The following is a 15,967-nucleotide window of genomic DNA, read 5'->3' on the forward strand; positions in this document are numbered from 1 at the left end:
AAAAAGCATTGAAAAGTCTTCCCATTCCCATAAAAAAGCATTGACATCATTTAAAATGTAATATTTATAAAAAGTTTGTTTTACCATATCTACACCTCCATAAAAAAAACTTGCATTCAGGACAATATTGTTCATCGATATCCAAATATTAGACAAGCCAAGCTGTCCCCTTAGTTTTTAGTCTTCATTTCAATTTCATCTTACTTCATTTTACTACATTGCCAAAAACAATTGTAATATGGCTACGCTGTGTTTTATTTATTGGTTTAAATTCAATGTATCATTACAGACATAGGTAGTTAAAGCATAAAGTGAATAAAATCCATGTTAAAAGTCTCTTGAATATTCAAGTTATATTTTTTTCTATTTTTGAGTTATAAAAGTAATTTTTTTACATATTTACGCCCCGTACACATGGTCGGATTTTCCGACGGCAAATGTTGGATGTGAGCTTGCTGTCGGAAAGTCCAACCGTCTGCATGCTCCATCGAACATTTGCAGTCAGACTTTCCGCCAACAAATGTTGGCTATCAGGTTCTAAATTTTTCACCAACAAAATGTTGTTGTCGGAAAAAGTCCAGTCGTGTGTGTACACAAGTCCGCGCACAAAAATCCACGCATGCTCAGAAGCAGAAGTGGTCGGTCTTGTAAACTAGCATTACTAATGGAGAATTAACATTCGTGACGTGGCAAATTAGGAAATCTCAAAATGCAGCGCACAATTCTCTTCTTCGTTAATGGGATAATAATGAAGCTGCTTTGCTGGTGATACTGATGGAGTTATTGCAAAAAAAAATTCGAAGGCTTTTTTTTTTTCCAAGTGATATGAATAATAATAATAATAATAATAGTGAAAAATAAAAAAACGCAAAAAGAAAAGTGCGAATCAGCACTCACAAAACTTCTACTAACATGAAATTAGCAGAAGGAGCCCAAAGGGTGTCGCTAAAGAGCTGAAAAACAACATAGTACGTCACAACATTTGTAATTGTTGGCCAACATTTGTGTGAACGTGTGTATGCAGGACAAGTTGGAGCCAACAATCTTTGGACAAAAATCCACGGTTTTGTTGTCGGAAAGACCAAACGTGTGTATGGGGCATTAGATTAAAAAAACACACTAGTCCATCTAGTTCAACCAATAAAAAAAACACACACACACAGAAATCGAAAACCTCCATATATACTATCCAATACCCACAGTTGATCCAGGGGAAGGCAAAAAAAAAAATTGAAAACAATAACGCATGATCCAATTTGCTCCAGTGGGGGAAAAAAATTCCTTCCTGATCCCCCAAGACACAATCAGATGTTTCCTGGATCAACTGCCCCTGTCGTCATGACCTCTAAATATTAATATCCATTTATATTTTGTGCATTTAGGAATGCATCCAGCTCTTTTTTTAAAACAATTTACTGAACTGGCGAGAACTAGTTCTGGAGGGAGTCTATTCCACATTTTTCACAGCTCTTACTGTGAAGAAGCCTTTCCATATGCAAAGGTTAAATCCCCTTTTCTCCAGACCTAAAGAGTGCCCCCTTTTCCTCCGTAATGACCTGAAAGTGAGTAACTCTACACTAAGGTCACCATATAGACCACTTATGTATCTGCCATTTTCTATTTCACATGCTTGCTGTCTCCTATTTTCATTAACATTTCTGTGCACACTGAAATGTGCTCCCTCTGCTGGGCTCACAATGCACCCAGCATCTTTCCTGAATAGTTGTTTTGTAGATAACAATTATTTGGATTATTCACCTAGAAAATGTATTGCTTTACCTTAAACCCTACTGACAGAGCTCCTTTCTTCGACTAGTTCTCAGTACTTTTTACCAGCTAACGAAGGTTCCTTTCTCTTTACCACCCCAATAAAAGTATTGCAAAAACATGACAAAACTAACGAGGACACAAAGACATTTTTGCTATGATTTAATTTTTACTTTGTTTGAAAATGTGCTACTGGGTTTTTGCACAAATGTTACCAACATTGAGAATTTAATTGAATTTTGATGAATAATTTTAATCGTTTTTCCATCTGTTAGCGATAATGAGCATATAAGCATTATGACTAAATAAATAATTAAGATCTACATGTTATACAAAACAACAGAAAAGATTTCAAATCTTTCCTTCCATTACAATTATTAGTTGGTTTAAAGAGATAGAAAACTGCAAGGAGCCTGAGACCCTAAGGAAGGTGTGAAGCTTGAGGGCAAAAGGGAGGATGAGATGAAACACACGGAGATATATTTTACCTTGAATAGTAATCAGAACCATACATAGGGAACTGGACTTTTAGACAGGAAAACATTGTCCTGGGTTTATGATTAAGAAAAATAGAAGTTACCGTGCTAAAACAAAACCAAAAAACCTAAATAAGAAAGCAGCTATCAAAAATGTGAAATACACACAAATACAGATAACAGAATACAATATGACAGCGCTAAAAGAAGATATAAAACAAAAAAAAAAAAAACAAAAAAAAAAAAGTCCCAGCAATAAAGGTGAGTGAACGAAACCACCAATAACATGTGAAAATCGTTCAACAGGGAGGGGGTGTGGCTTAGCAATGGCCGAGTGAGGACGCGTGTAGTAAGTGCTCCGGTCCTCCTTACCTCTCCTTTACCTTGCAGACAGCATTACAGACAGCATTACAGCATTACAGCGCTCTCTAGGAGGGATGTGCCCCGTCAAAAGACACGGACCTAGATCCAGACCTCCCACCGGCGGATCCCGTACGAGAGCACCGCAGCGATCCATGCAGCAGTATCTACGGGACTCCCAGGATCTGTTAGATCAACAGACCGAAATGCCCGGCAGTACCGCAGAATCACCACGTGCACCCCGCACCAGCGAGACACCTCCTCCCGCTCCTCCCGCTCCTCCCGCTGAGTCGGTCTCCCCTATAGACGGAGAATTACATCCGGCACCGCCGAACCACTTGCTTCCTGCAATGACTGCAATGACTGCAATGACTGCTCCGTCTCACCTACTGCTGCCGCCTCCGCTACCGCTACCGCCACTGCCGTTACCATCATCCGCATCCGCTCTGCCTGATGAGCTACGGAGGATCCTACAGGCATTGCCAACTAGGGCGGACTTTGAGGCTTTACCCTCTAAGGCAGATATGGAATCCCTCATCTCACGGGTGGAAGAAGCACATATACGTGACATGCAGGAGGTAAGAGGGGATATCCTGGCTTTGTCTAATAGAGCTGAGTCTGGAGAAGCAGCGATACAATCTCTCACACAGCGGGTGGGTGAGCTGGAGCAGTTGCGGGTCGAGCAACAGGCTGCGACCATAGGTCTCCAACTCCATTTGGAGGTTGTAGAAGACCACGGCCGCCGTAATAATTTACGATTACGGGGGTTGCCAGAGACTATGGGAGCAGAGGACCTAGCTGGGATGGTGGGAGAGATATTTCATAAGATCCTTGCTGTAACCCCCGCTGTAACCCCCGCCATGACGGTTGAACTGGACAGAGTTCACCGTACTCGGGGACCCAAATCAACAGACCCTGGGAGACCAAGAGATGTGCTCTGCAGACTTCTCAGGTACTCCCAAAAGGAATTGATCATCAGGAAGGCATGGGAGCATGGAGAAGTGAGTTTTAATGGGACTATGGTTAAAGTATTACCAGATCTCTCCAGAGCTACGTTGCAGAGGAGGGCATTGCTGCGACCGGCATTAGAAGTGGCGAAAAGACAGGGGTGCACTTATCGCTGGGGTTATCCCCTGGCGGTTACATTTCGGAGAGAAAATGGCTCCTTCACTCTTCGCTCTACTGCGGACTTGCCAGCTTTTTTTGCCTTTGTGGGAGCAGACCCGGTACCTGTCCCTGATTGGCTAGAGTTGATTCCACATCGTTCATCTAGTTAAAGACTCCTTCATCCCTAGCTTCAGCCTTTTATCTCCTCATCTCCTCATCTGCTTCAGTGATAAGATTAGAGCAAGGCAAGGCAAGGAAGTGACGGTGGTGACAGTTGGAGACGGGGTCACGGGGTCTTGTGAGCTGTAATCGCCATCCGCCAGGACTATATTGGACTATACTGGATGCTGAACCAGACTGTTTGGTGTGGAGATATCCCTGAACTGCTATATCTATAATCCTATTTCCATCTCCTCCATCCATCCATCCATCCATCCCTTCCCCCCCCCCCCCCCATTATTATGATGATGTGATTATTTTTGGAGGCTTCGCCCTCCCCTGGGAACTCCCCTATATGTTCACCAAGGTTTTCTTTTTTTTTTTTTGACCATATGGGGATATATGGGGGTTCCCTAAGGTAATAATAAATTTTGGGTAAATGGACTATATAAGGGGGATTTGTTTAGATTGCCTGGGGTTCCCCCCTCTTTATCAACGGAATGCCCCCTAAACCTAGGGGAAAGAGGATTTTGTGGTTTACCAGACTTAGAAAGGGATTAGACTATCATTGTATGTGTAAAGGGCGGAGTTCTGGTAAAAGGGAAAGGGGGAAAAGAGAAAAGGGAAGGAAAGGAAAGGGAAAGGAGAAAGAAAGAAGGGGAAGGAAAAGAGGGGGAAAAAGGGGAGGGAAGGGAGAGAGGGAAGGAAAAAGAGAAAGAAAGGGAAAAATTTTTTTTTTTTTTCTCTCATGGGGAATGGAGGGGGAAGGTGGAAGGTGGGGTGGTGGCTGGTTCTATTTTGTAAAAATGGGGAAAGGAAAGGAAACGTCTGGGGAAATGCCTACTTGATTTCAAATTTTTCGTTGAGGTATGGGAGGACTTTTGAGGTAAGGGGGTCAGTCTAGTTTTTTGAGTGGTACTAGGCCCAGTGTCTATAAACAATGTTGCAAAGTAATTCGTTGTTTGTTATTGGTAAAGTGTCTGCACTAATCTTTATCTTTATCTTTATTTTCTTTTTATTTAGGGGCTGTATATTTGGGTTGCTGTAGCTGTCGATATAATTAGTTTATTATTGTTAAGGTTTGGGGAGGGGGAGGACTGGCTGCCTGTTTCTCGGTCACTGTTTTCTCCAACCCCCACATAGGACTGCGCCCGATTACCAGCTCTTCGCTGGTGGGCGTAATAGCACTATTGTGCTGTAAATTTAGTAATGTGCTGTTCTCCTTCTGAGAACTAGCTCTTGGGGGGTTTTTTTTTTTTTTTTTTTTTTTTTTTTTCTCTTTCTCTGTTTTGGGGTTTTTTTTTTTCTCCTACTGGATTACAGTCCCTGACTTGGGACTTTTACCTGGGATCCATGGAGACAGTTAAGATTCTCTCCCTGAATGCGAAGGGTTTAAATGTCCCGGAAAAGAGGCGCATGCTGCTGCAGGACTTACGCCGGCTTAAAATAGACCTGGCTTTAATTCAAGAGACCCATTTTCGGAGTGGGAGTCTGCCCCTCTTGCGCAGTAACCTATACCCAACTGTGTATCACTCTACTAATGCGACCTCTAAGTCCAGAGGTGTCTCTATTTTAATTGCCCGACATGTCCCCTGGAAATGTTTAGAAGTAAAAATGGATCAGGAAGGGAGATCTTTGTTTCTTAAAGGTTTAATTGGGGAAGTGGCTGTCACGTTTGCGAACATATATGCACCCAACTCTAGCCAAGACCATTTTATCTCTAAGACGTTGTCTACTTTACAGATGTTTGCCTCAGGCCAATTGATAGTTGGAGGAGACTTTAACATACCACTGATACCTACGGAGGATACATCTTCCGGAGCCTCCTCCATTACCCCAAGTGTCAGGCATCGTATTGTACGCTCCATACATAGAGCACAGCTGATTGATGCGTGGAGGTTACTCCACCCGTCAGAGAGAGACTATACATTCTACTCTTCGCCCCATAGACAGTATTCAAGAATTGATTACTTTTTTATCCCTCACGACTACTTGCATGCTTTGAGAGATGCTTCAATCGAACCAATTACGTGGTCAGATCATGCCCCCATTTTAATATCCTATTCCTTAATGGACGGTGGCACTGCTAAGACACGGAATTGGAAGCTGAATGAAAGTTTGTTGCAGGATAAGGAGGTGCTCGAGGACGTTGTCAGGGAATTAGATCAATATTTCGTATTTAATGATACCCCTGACAGTAACCCAGGAATAGTGTGGGAGGCACATAAGGCGGTTATTCGAGGGGTACTGATCAAGCATGGGGCCCGTATCAAGAAGATACGCATGGCAAAGATGAAAGGTTTACTTTGTGACCTGCATAGAGCTGAGGCTAGGCATAAGCATATTCAGACTTTAGCAGGCGAAACAGAAATTAGGATCCTGCGGAATAAAATTACTGACTTAATGCAATTTCAAGCGAAAGCAGCCTTACAAAAATGCCAACGAATTACATACGAGTCTGGTAATAAGTGCGGTAGAATCCTAGCTCAAACGTTAAAAGAACAAGCACTTGCTAATTACGTGCCCCATATTAGGACCCCCCCATAACCAGAAAGCCATTCTCCCACGGGAAATAGCGGGGGAATTTAAAGAATATTATGGCGCTTTATATAACCTACAAACCCCTGTGCCTCCTCACACTCACATCGAGGACTATTTATCTGCCTCCAATATGCCCAAGCTGTCCGAGGAGGATAGAAGGGCACTAGATGAACCTGTCACCCAGAAAGAGCTGCAGGAGGTGGTAAGAGGGATAAAGATAGGGAAGGCCCCGGGACCAGATGGGTTTACGGCCCTATATTATAAAATGCTACTACCGTCATTGGGGAATTTTATGCTTAAATTCCTCAACTCGTTGGGGATAACACAGTTACTCCCAAGGGAATCCCTGCTTGCTCATATTACAGTAATCCCTAAGGAGGGCAAGGATCCCTCACAATGTAGCAGTTATAGACCGATCTCACTACTTAATACAGATCTAAAGATATTTACGAAATTATTGGCATCAAGAATACAAGGCCTTCTCCCGTCACTGATCCACTTGGACCAGGTGGGCTTTGTGCCCACCAGGGAAGCACGAGACAATACGATTAGAGTGCTTAATCTTTTACATATAGTTAACGATACCAAGACCCCCTGTGTTTTTCTAGGGACGGACGCGGAGAAGGCCTTCGACAGGGTGAATTGGAGATTCATGACGTCTGTTTTGCGTTATGTGGGTTTCGGCGAGAGGCTATTGGATTGGATTGGCTCTATTTACTCTAACCCGATAGCCCGGGTTCGGGTTAATGGAGTTCTGTCCGAACCTTTTGAGATACATAACGGCACCCGTCAGGGATGCCCTTTGTCCCCTCTCCTTTTCGCCCTGTCGCTGGAGCCTTTTCTATGCAAGGTGCGAGCCAATTCTAACATTATGGGGATTTCAGTGGGAGATAAACAATATAAAATCGCTGCATATGCAGATGATATGTTATTTTCCTTGATTAACCCAACGATATCTCTTACCAATCTGATGCAGGAATTCAGGGAGTATGGCGATATCTCTAATATGAAGATTAATTTCCATAAATCTGAGGCAATGGGTATAGGTCTTCCCCAGGGCCTTATAGTAAGACTTCATCAGGATTTTAATTTTAAATGGACCCGGACAGCCCTGAAATATCTGGGAACGTATATTCCGCCAACTATATCCCAAGTGTATGCCTTAAATTTTCCACCACTACTACGGACAATTCGGGCCCTGTTGGTTAAATGGAATAAAGGTCTGCATTCTTGGCTGGGTAGATGCAACATCGTGAAGATGTGCATCTTACCTAAGTTTCTTTACCTTTTGCAAGCATTGCCGGTCAAGATCCCTTCTCATTATCTTTTACAGACTAGGAGGTTGATATCTAATTATATTTGGGCTTATAAACGACCGAGACTTAACTATCAACAATTGACCCGTCCTAAACAACAGGGAGGCTTAGCGATACCGGATCTCCGTAATTACTACCAGGCCATTCATTTGACTAGATTGATTGACTGGAACAGACACTACGATAGCAAATTGTGGACCCAGCTGGAGCAGGCCCAAATAGGAGTAGCATTGAACAGGGCTCCTTGGTGCCATAGTAGATTACCAAACAAGGTGAAAAACCATCCTCTTATAGGAATAACTTCAAGTATTTGTGCGTCTCTCTTTACGAGTGCTGGGCTTGTTTCACGGACTTCCCCACTTTGCCCAATTTTAGGCACCCCGGAGTTTTCTCCCGGGGTCACGGAACCAGTATTCCGCTCCCTTAGGATTTCTGGGATTTATCAGGTATCCCACTTTTTGAAGGGGGACAAATGGGTGACTACCACTGATCTAATGGACCCGGCGGGTCCATTTAAATTAGATTTTTGGAAAGCAATCCAACTGAATCACTTTTTAGGGTCCCTGGCTCCCCCTGACAGCTATAACCAAAGTCTGACTTGTTATGAAGCTTATTGCTCGGAGAGAGGGGCTATGCCCCATGCCTTATCTGCCACATACCATATATTGACCGTTGCACCGGACGATAGTGGACCGAACTGCCTGTGGGCCTGGGAGAGGGATATGCGGTGCAGACTCTCGATACGCCAAAAACAAAATATCTTATTTTTCACACATAAATCCTCCATTTGTTCAAGAACACAGGAGACCAATTTTAAAATCGTAACCAGGTGGTACAATACCCCGGCGAAGCTGCATCGGGCCTATCCGTCATCTTCAGACAGATGTTGGCGATGTCGGCGGGAAGAGGGTACGATCCTCCACGTCTTCTGGTCATGCCCACTTTTAGAGCGGTTCTGGAAGACAGTGGGGGATACGATCACTAAGTTTACCGATATTCCGGTTCCGGAGGGCCCTGCCTTTTATCTCCTTCATGCCACGAACATGTCCCGCAAGAAATATCAGACCTCGGTGCTTCGGCATCTTTTAGATGCCGCTAAAGCATGTATTCCACTGCGTTGGAAGAATACTCCCCCACCAACTATTGGTATGTGGTTGAGAAGGGTAGAGGACATTAAGAGAATGGAAGACTTAATTTTGACGTACAGGGGACAGAACGAGCAATTTATTAAGACATGGTCAAAATGGAATAAATTTATATCCTCGCGTGCGGGTAGGGCACTTCTGGATGGGGATGCCCTGAGTGATGCCCCGAATGGTGGAGGACACCCCTTGGGTATAGATTATTGACAGAATGTACAGATTATCATGGAGAATTAGGTGCCCGGTATAGGCTGTTTGATACAGGGGGACAGTCCTGCCTACATGGATCTCATGGATCTTTTCCCTTGAGTTACCTTTTTCTTTTCCCAACCCCCCCCCCCCCTTTTTTTTTTTTTTTTTTTTTTTTTTTTTTTTTCTTTCCATTCTCCTACTCTTCTCTGCGTTTAATTTTCCTGCTGTTTTTTGTTTTCCTTTTAACAGTCTCCTTTTTTTTTTTTTTTTTCTCCTCTCTTTTGTCTAAAGGCTTTGGGCCTGGGGGGTACGTCAGGGTGCCCTCCACGCCCAAGACTTTTTTTCTATATATAGGTTTGAAATCTGGATGGGTTCTATGGGGCTGATTAGTGTTTGTGGAATAATTGTGCCAAGGGCATTTGGCCTTCCTGGTATGGAACTGGAGACCCTACTATGAGAAGGCTCTTCCTTTGGGAGCTATGGAAGGTGTTGTCTAGATGGGTTAGAGATGCTAGATGTTCTATAGTGGCATGATGTATGGCCATTTGCTATAATATCGATTTACTTTGTATGCCGATTGGTTCATTGTTTTATTTACTTGTTTTGTTCCTTATTTTCCTGTCCTATGAATAAAATATAAATTTGCAAAAAAAGAAAATCGTTCAACAGTCCACATGAAGTATCAATGTAGGTTCTCAGTGAAATACATCTCTCAAAGACAGTGCACTTCCACCACATAGAATGCGTGATTACCAAAGGAGAAGCTTAGGCAAGCCTGTGGCTAATTACCCAGCCAGGACCTCTGTTCAGGAAGAAATCCATGGGGGGGGGGGGGGGGGGTTGGCGCTTGAATAGGATACCAAAAACGGCTGGTTACCATTTCTGATGGGTCGCCTAATCTGATGGAGCAGAGGAACACGCTCCAGTTTTGGGATGCTTGTAAACCGTGTATTCACACTACAGCTCTGGAAAATCCTGAACATTGTGTTCAGAAACCTTCACTGCTGTATTTTCTAGTAAGAAAAGGCTGTACTTTAGTAATTGTGACCAGTCAAGAGTTTCCCTGGTCGTTTTTGGTGTCCTATTCAAGGGCCCCCTCTTTGTTTATTGTACTTTATTAATGCTCTTCTTGAAAGTTATACATAGAGCCCACCGCTATGGCTTATCTGCAGTTCTTTCTAGTTGTTTTTTTTTTCTTTCCACAGTTTTCTGATCTTTTAGGTATGCTCCTGTGACTTTGGCCACCTGGAGTTCATCAGGGATGACTCAGGTCTAGGGGTTGAATAAACATGTCGGCCATGGTCAGGGGTCAGGTTTTGAGGCCAGCAGCTATAGCAGTAGCGAAGCTCCCACCAACCAGCTGGATAAGTACAGAAGCAGTTCACCCTGGTGGATGACGCAGGCTTACTCGAGGTGCAGAGTCTAAGCACTAACCGATGTTCACAAGAACTCCTAATGGTGGAGATGGGCTTATGCTGTATGTAAGTACCAGGTTGCGGTCCTCAGGATCGTCCCATCAGGAGGTCCAGTAGCAGAAAAGACAGATAAGGATCAAGCAGAAGCATATTCAGAAACATGCCAAAGGCCTGTAACAAATGGTTGCAGGTTGGAATCAAGCAGAAGTGTAATGGAAGAACAAGGTTGGCAATGAGTGTTAGCAAAAGATATAAATGGCAGCAGGGTAGACAAGAGCACGATTTTGGCGGGAGAGAGTACAATAATCTGGCAAACAGGAAGTGAAAAGGCAAGGTTCATCTAGGAAGTTTGTGGGAGGTGCAAAGGGTTCAAGGTTCAAGAGAAACAAGGTTCAAGGCAAGATTGTTCAAGGAATTGTTCAGGCTGCTATCCAGCATCCCAGGTGGCTCAGCAAGAGGAGACATCACTAGACACAGCAGAGGTTGCAGGCTCAGACCCTGGGGTCAAACAATGTCTGATCAGTTCCCATTAATGCATTTCGACTTCCTGCTTGATGGCCTGTTTTTCTAAATAGCTCAGCATTGGAAAGGGTGCTGGGCCTAAGTTTTTAAAGAAATTGTACATTTTGGCCACTGCAGTCAGGTGGGGTGTCAGTGCCTGCAAAGGGCTGACTGGGATCAAGAGTCCACCAAAGAAGGCAGCTAGCACCAGGACTGTTTTTTGCTACACTACAGGGGCCCGCGTCCCTGCCTATAATAAGGAACTTTGCAAAGGCCTGGCTGAAACCAGAGTTAGGCCTAACCATGTGCTAGCTGCGCCTGAAGAATTGCGCTGCAGGGAGAAGGAGAGATAGTCTGCAGCAAGTGTCGGGCAGGAGGAGAATATCTGAATTGTCCCAAACCATGCAAGAATAATTTTCTAGGCATCCCATGAATTCCTTAACCCCATCCAAGTTCTAATCCCTCAATAAAATGCAAAAAACAAACAAAGCTGATTGACCTCGGGAGTGTGCCTTTGCTGGTTTCAGAACAAAAGTGGGTTCTTGTATGTTTATTGTGTGTGTTGAAGGTCTTTGAACAATGTTCAAGTTTTCTGGCTGCCAGCTCCTGTTTATTATATTCAGAAATGCTAGTGAGTGCTCCATTTAATAAATGCTTTTATTGTTTTACACTATAATCAAGCAATATAAAAAAATATGAATCGCATTGTACATTAAATCTTTTTACATGAATATGTGGGTATATTTTAAGGAGCATAACGGAGCTGCAAGCTCTAGAATATGCTCTATTACAAATATATTTTAAGAGTCATAAAAATGTTAATATAAATATAGTAATTTAAATAACAAATAGGATGATAAATCAAGTTACTGGAACTTAAAAATGGAATAACAAATTTTGCTTAACTTGCTGTAATAATGATGCATTTCTGAACCTTTCAGTATTTAGTTAAACATCCATTAGGGAATCTGGAACTCCAGAAAACACATACATACACATTTGAAGTTCATACAGTATATATTAATTATTTTGCCTCTTCAAGGAATTGTATTTCAGTACAGCTAGTTTTGTGATCATGAGGTCCAGAGAGTTTTTTTTTTTCTTCGTTTTTTTTACTTTGATTTGAACACACTGGGGCTCATTTACTAAAAGTAAATAGGCTGTTCACTTTGCAAGGGAATTTTCACTTAGCTTAGACAATGTGGTGCAAATAAAAAAAAAAAAAAAAATACAATATATTTGCTTGCACATGATTGGATGGGGGAAGTAAAGCAGAGTGTCACCTCATTCAATAAGCTAAGTAATAAGCTAAGTGAAAACCCCCTTTCAAATTTCACAGGCTATTTGCCTTTAGTAAATCAACCCTGACACTCTTCTTTTTCTTCATTTTTCCTCTCTTTCCTCTGTCTAGTATAGAAAGTCTGATGTGTTACTACAGAGCAATCCAGTGTTGGGACCTTAAAGCGGAGCTTCACCCATTAGAGTTGCAATCCCCCACCTGCCACATTTGACACTTTTTGAGGGGGAGGGCAGAGCGGGTAACTGGTTTTGACAGGTACCCACTCCCGGCTCAAATCGGCATGGCGGGCTGAGGCAGAAGCTTGGTTCCCCTCCTTCCCCTGCAGTCTTCTGGGACCAGAAAGACTACGGGACCATTCACAACTCATGCATGTGTCATAGGAAACAGGCTTTGAGGCTGCAAGGCTTCTCTTCCTGTTTCCCTTACTTGAGATGCTGGCATCTGCACCCGAAGCCGATTGATGAATAGGCTTGGGTGCGCACATTGCTGGATCCCTGGACAGGAAAGTGTCCTTATATTAACCACCTCAATACTGGGCACTTTCACCCCCTTTTTATCCAGGCCAATTTTCAGCTTTCAGTGCTCTTACACTTTGAATGAGAATTACTCATGCAACACTGTACCCAAATGAAATTTTTATCATGAACCCAATTTTTATATATATATTTTTAACACAAATAGAGCTTTCTTTTGGTGGTATTTATTCACCTCTGGGGTTTCTATTTTTTGCACTACAAAAGACCGAACATTTTGAAAAAAAATAGTTTTTCTTAGTTTTGTTATATTTTGCATAATATTGAGGCCCTAACATATTAAGACAGTACAAATATTCCCCAAATTACCCCTTCTTGGAAAGTAGACAGTCCAAGGTAATTAGTAAGAGGCATGACAAGTTTTGAAGCTCTACTTTTTATCAGACTTGATTGGTTATCAGTTTAGCACATGGAAGGGCGACAAATGTCGAACAACAAAAAAAAAGAAAAATTCCCAGCTCAGTTGACCAACCTGTCTAACAGTTCACATTAAAACCAGGGGTTTAGTTTGCACACATTTGCAAACACATGCATAATCTGCAGAGGCCACGACAAGGCACCCCGGTATTATCTGCAGTCCTAACTCTATACATTTGTGAGAGCCTCCATAGTAGGAGCACATATATAATAATGGATAGATTGAGGGAAGGTACACCTGGAGGGAGCCCACTCCTACTTAAAGGCACAGGTGCACACTGGACACGCAGCAATATGCACAATAACAGTGTAGCCATGGTGTTAGCACTACTGACAAACAATCCGTCAAATCACCCCACTGCCAGACTTCATGCATCCTTTCCAGAGACATTGAACAGTCTTTTGCAAGCTTTGTTTTTGTTGTTTTTATTTGGATTGGAATTAATCATTGCCATCATATTTAAAGAATTCAATACACCTTGAACAAAGTTAGAGCCTGAAGATTGAATGTGCATGTTTGACTAACTGTAGTGGCCATAACCATTGGCAGGCCGGCCTTAACTTTTGGGCTTACCGGTTACCTCCGCTTGGCTGGTTCTTCCACGTCTAGGGGTTTCCAGAGTTAGTACCCAACAACTTTGGACGCTGACACCATAAAAGTCCTTTAGAAAGGTTTTTATTTGCAAGCGTAACATCCAACAAACACAGTCTCATATGGGAACAGAGGACAAGGGTGAAGAAACTCAGGAACCTTGAACTGTTAGATATCAGAAAGTCTCTAATACCACCCAGAGAGTAGCCACTCGAAGCTGGGTGCTTCAAAGCTGAACAAATCTCTAGCCAGAGATTATGGCAGCACTTTGATCCAGAACTTGTGAAATCTTTGACCTTGAGTAATTTGTAGCAGAAAGTGAACATGAACCTTTTCCTCAGTACCTGGAACGTTCGCTGTCTCCTTGGCAGTACTGGAAAAAGCGTGGATCCGCTTGTGATGTCCTTCACAACCCAGCAACCAGGCACTTCTTGTGATGTCAGCTTGTTGGCCCTCCTCCAAAGAGTCCTCCCCTGGTCACTTACAGGAGCTTTGGTGCCCCTCCAAGCCGAGAGCACACACGGACACCTTGAATCCTACCTAAATTCTCCAACCAGGCCTGGTTCTGGGCCTGTCATGTGCACCTAACTGTACACATGACCAGGCAGAACTCTAACATAGCCCAGCCAAACTGATGTCAAAGTTAAACCTACACAATTAACCCTCAGAACCTCTTTACTGTTCTGATGCAAAAACTAAATTTGTACATGACAGACACTTTGTCCAAAGTGTCATCGCTACATAAGTATAAATGTTCTCCTGCAGCTCCCTGCAGACTGTAACTCCCTGCATCTCCATGCAGATTACTGTTCCTAAGAGTTCTCCATCCACCACCGTGTGAGGGACAGAAACATCACTTTTGACCATGTAAAAGCAATGATCTTAGATCTCTTCACCTCCTGCCCAAACTTGCTTCCTCCTGTACAGACTTGATTCCTCCTGTACAAACTTGTAGTTGCTAATTGAAGTATAACACATCATCTTCTATTGGGTATGAAGAACTCACTCTGAATAAGCCCCTCTGTTGGCTCTGGTGACTCGCTGCTAGGCCTGAGGCCTGCACAACCTCTCCCCGGAGGCCTAATAGGTTAAAGTCTATCTTCTAGGTAATGGACTACTGCTCCCAGCCAGCCCAACTTGCAAACCATACGCCATCCGACCAGACTGATTTGACACAGATCCCCACCATCTCTTCTCTGATCCAGGACTCTTCACCATCTACCGTGTGCATGATAAAGACTCTGCTAATAACCGTGTAGAAGCAGAGTTTCTTCACAGATTCCCTGGCACCTCCAGCCATCCACTGTGGTAACACTCACCGACTTTCCAGCCCTGAGTCCTTGATGAGGATGAGGTCTGGACCATGCATTCCAACAGCTTCTCCTTCCCCTCTGCTCCAGGAGTTCCCTGCCTGTAGAGGCAATGTTCCTTCACAGCTCTCTGCGGGCCTACTCCTGTGATTGGTAAACCCCCCCCCCAGATGGGGGTGTCCTCCTGTGGATGTCTAGCACTCCATTCCTCACTTCACCCAGTCGACTTCTCCTCCCCAGTGACATGTGACTTCAGCTTATATATGAAGCCTGCTCCCTGCCAATACCGATGGGGATTGGTCAGAGCTCACACACAAGCTGCCTGCCACTCCATTCCCAGGCCCAGCCCCCTTTTCTAGAACATTCTTGTCAGAAACAGGGGAGGTGCCTCAGAACTGACGTGCAGGTGGTCACACCCACCACTACTCTGACCACTCCCAGCCCCCAGATCAAAACAGACAGGCCTAGCATGCCCCACAGGCCTACCTAAACTTGCCTGTGCTACCTACCTTCTGTTAGAGGGTGCTGCATTAGCAAAGGTGTCCAGTGTGCCCCCTCACCAAATAACCAACAGTACAAACAAACAGCAATTGCCCCAACCTATATCCAGCCTTAACAGCAAGGAGCACATGAAAGGCATATGTCAAACAAAGAAAAATTCCCAGCTCAACTTACCAACTAGCCTACAATAAACCAAATTACCTGTCTAACAGTTCACATTAAAAATAGGGGTTTCGTTTGCACACATTTGCAAATACATGCGTAATCTGCAGAGGCTGCGACAAGGCATACCAGTATTATCTGCTGTCATTCCCTTTACTTTCTGTCCAGGAGACACA

The sequence above is a fragment of the Lithobates pipiens genome, unplaced genomic scaffold (assembly GCF_037356315.1).
Source record: "Lithobates pipiens isolate NorthernLeopardFrog02 unplaced genomic scaffold, aLitPip1_a1.2 Scaffold_23, whole genome shotgun sequence".
In the NCBI taxonomy this organism is placed as follows: Eukaryota; Metazoa; Chordata; class Amphibia; order Anura; family Ranidae; genus Lithobates; species Lithobates pipiens.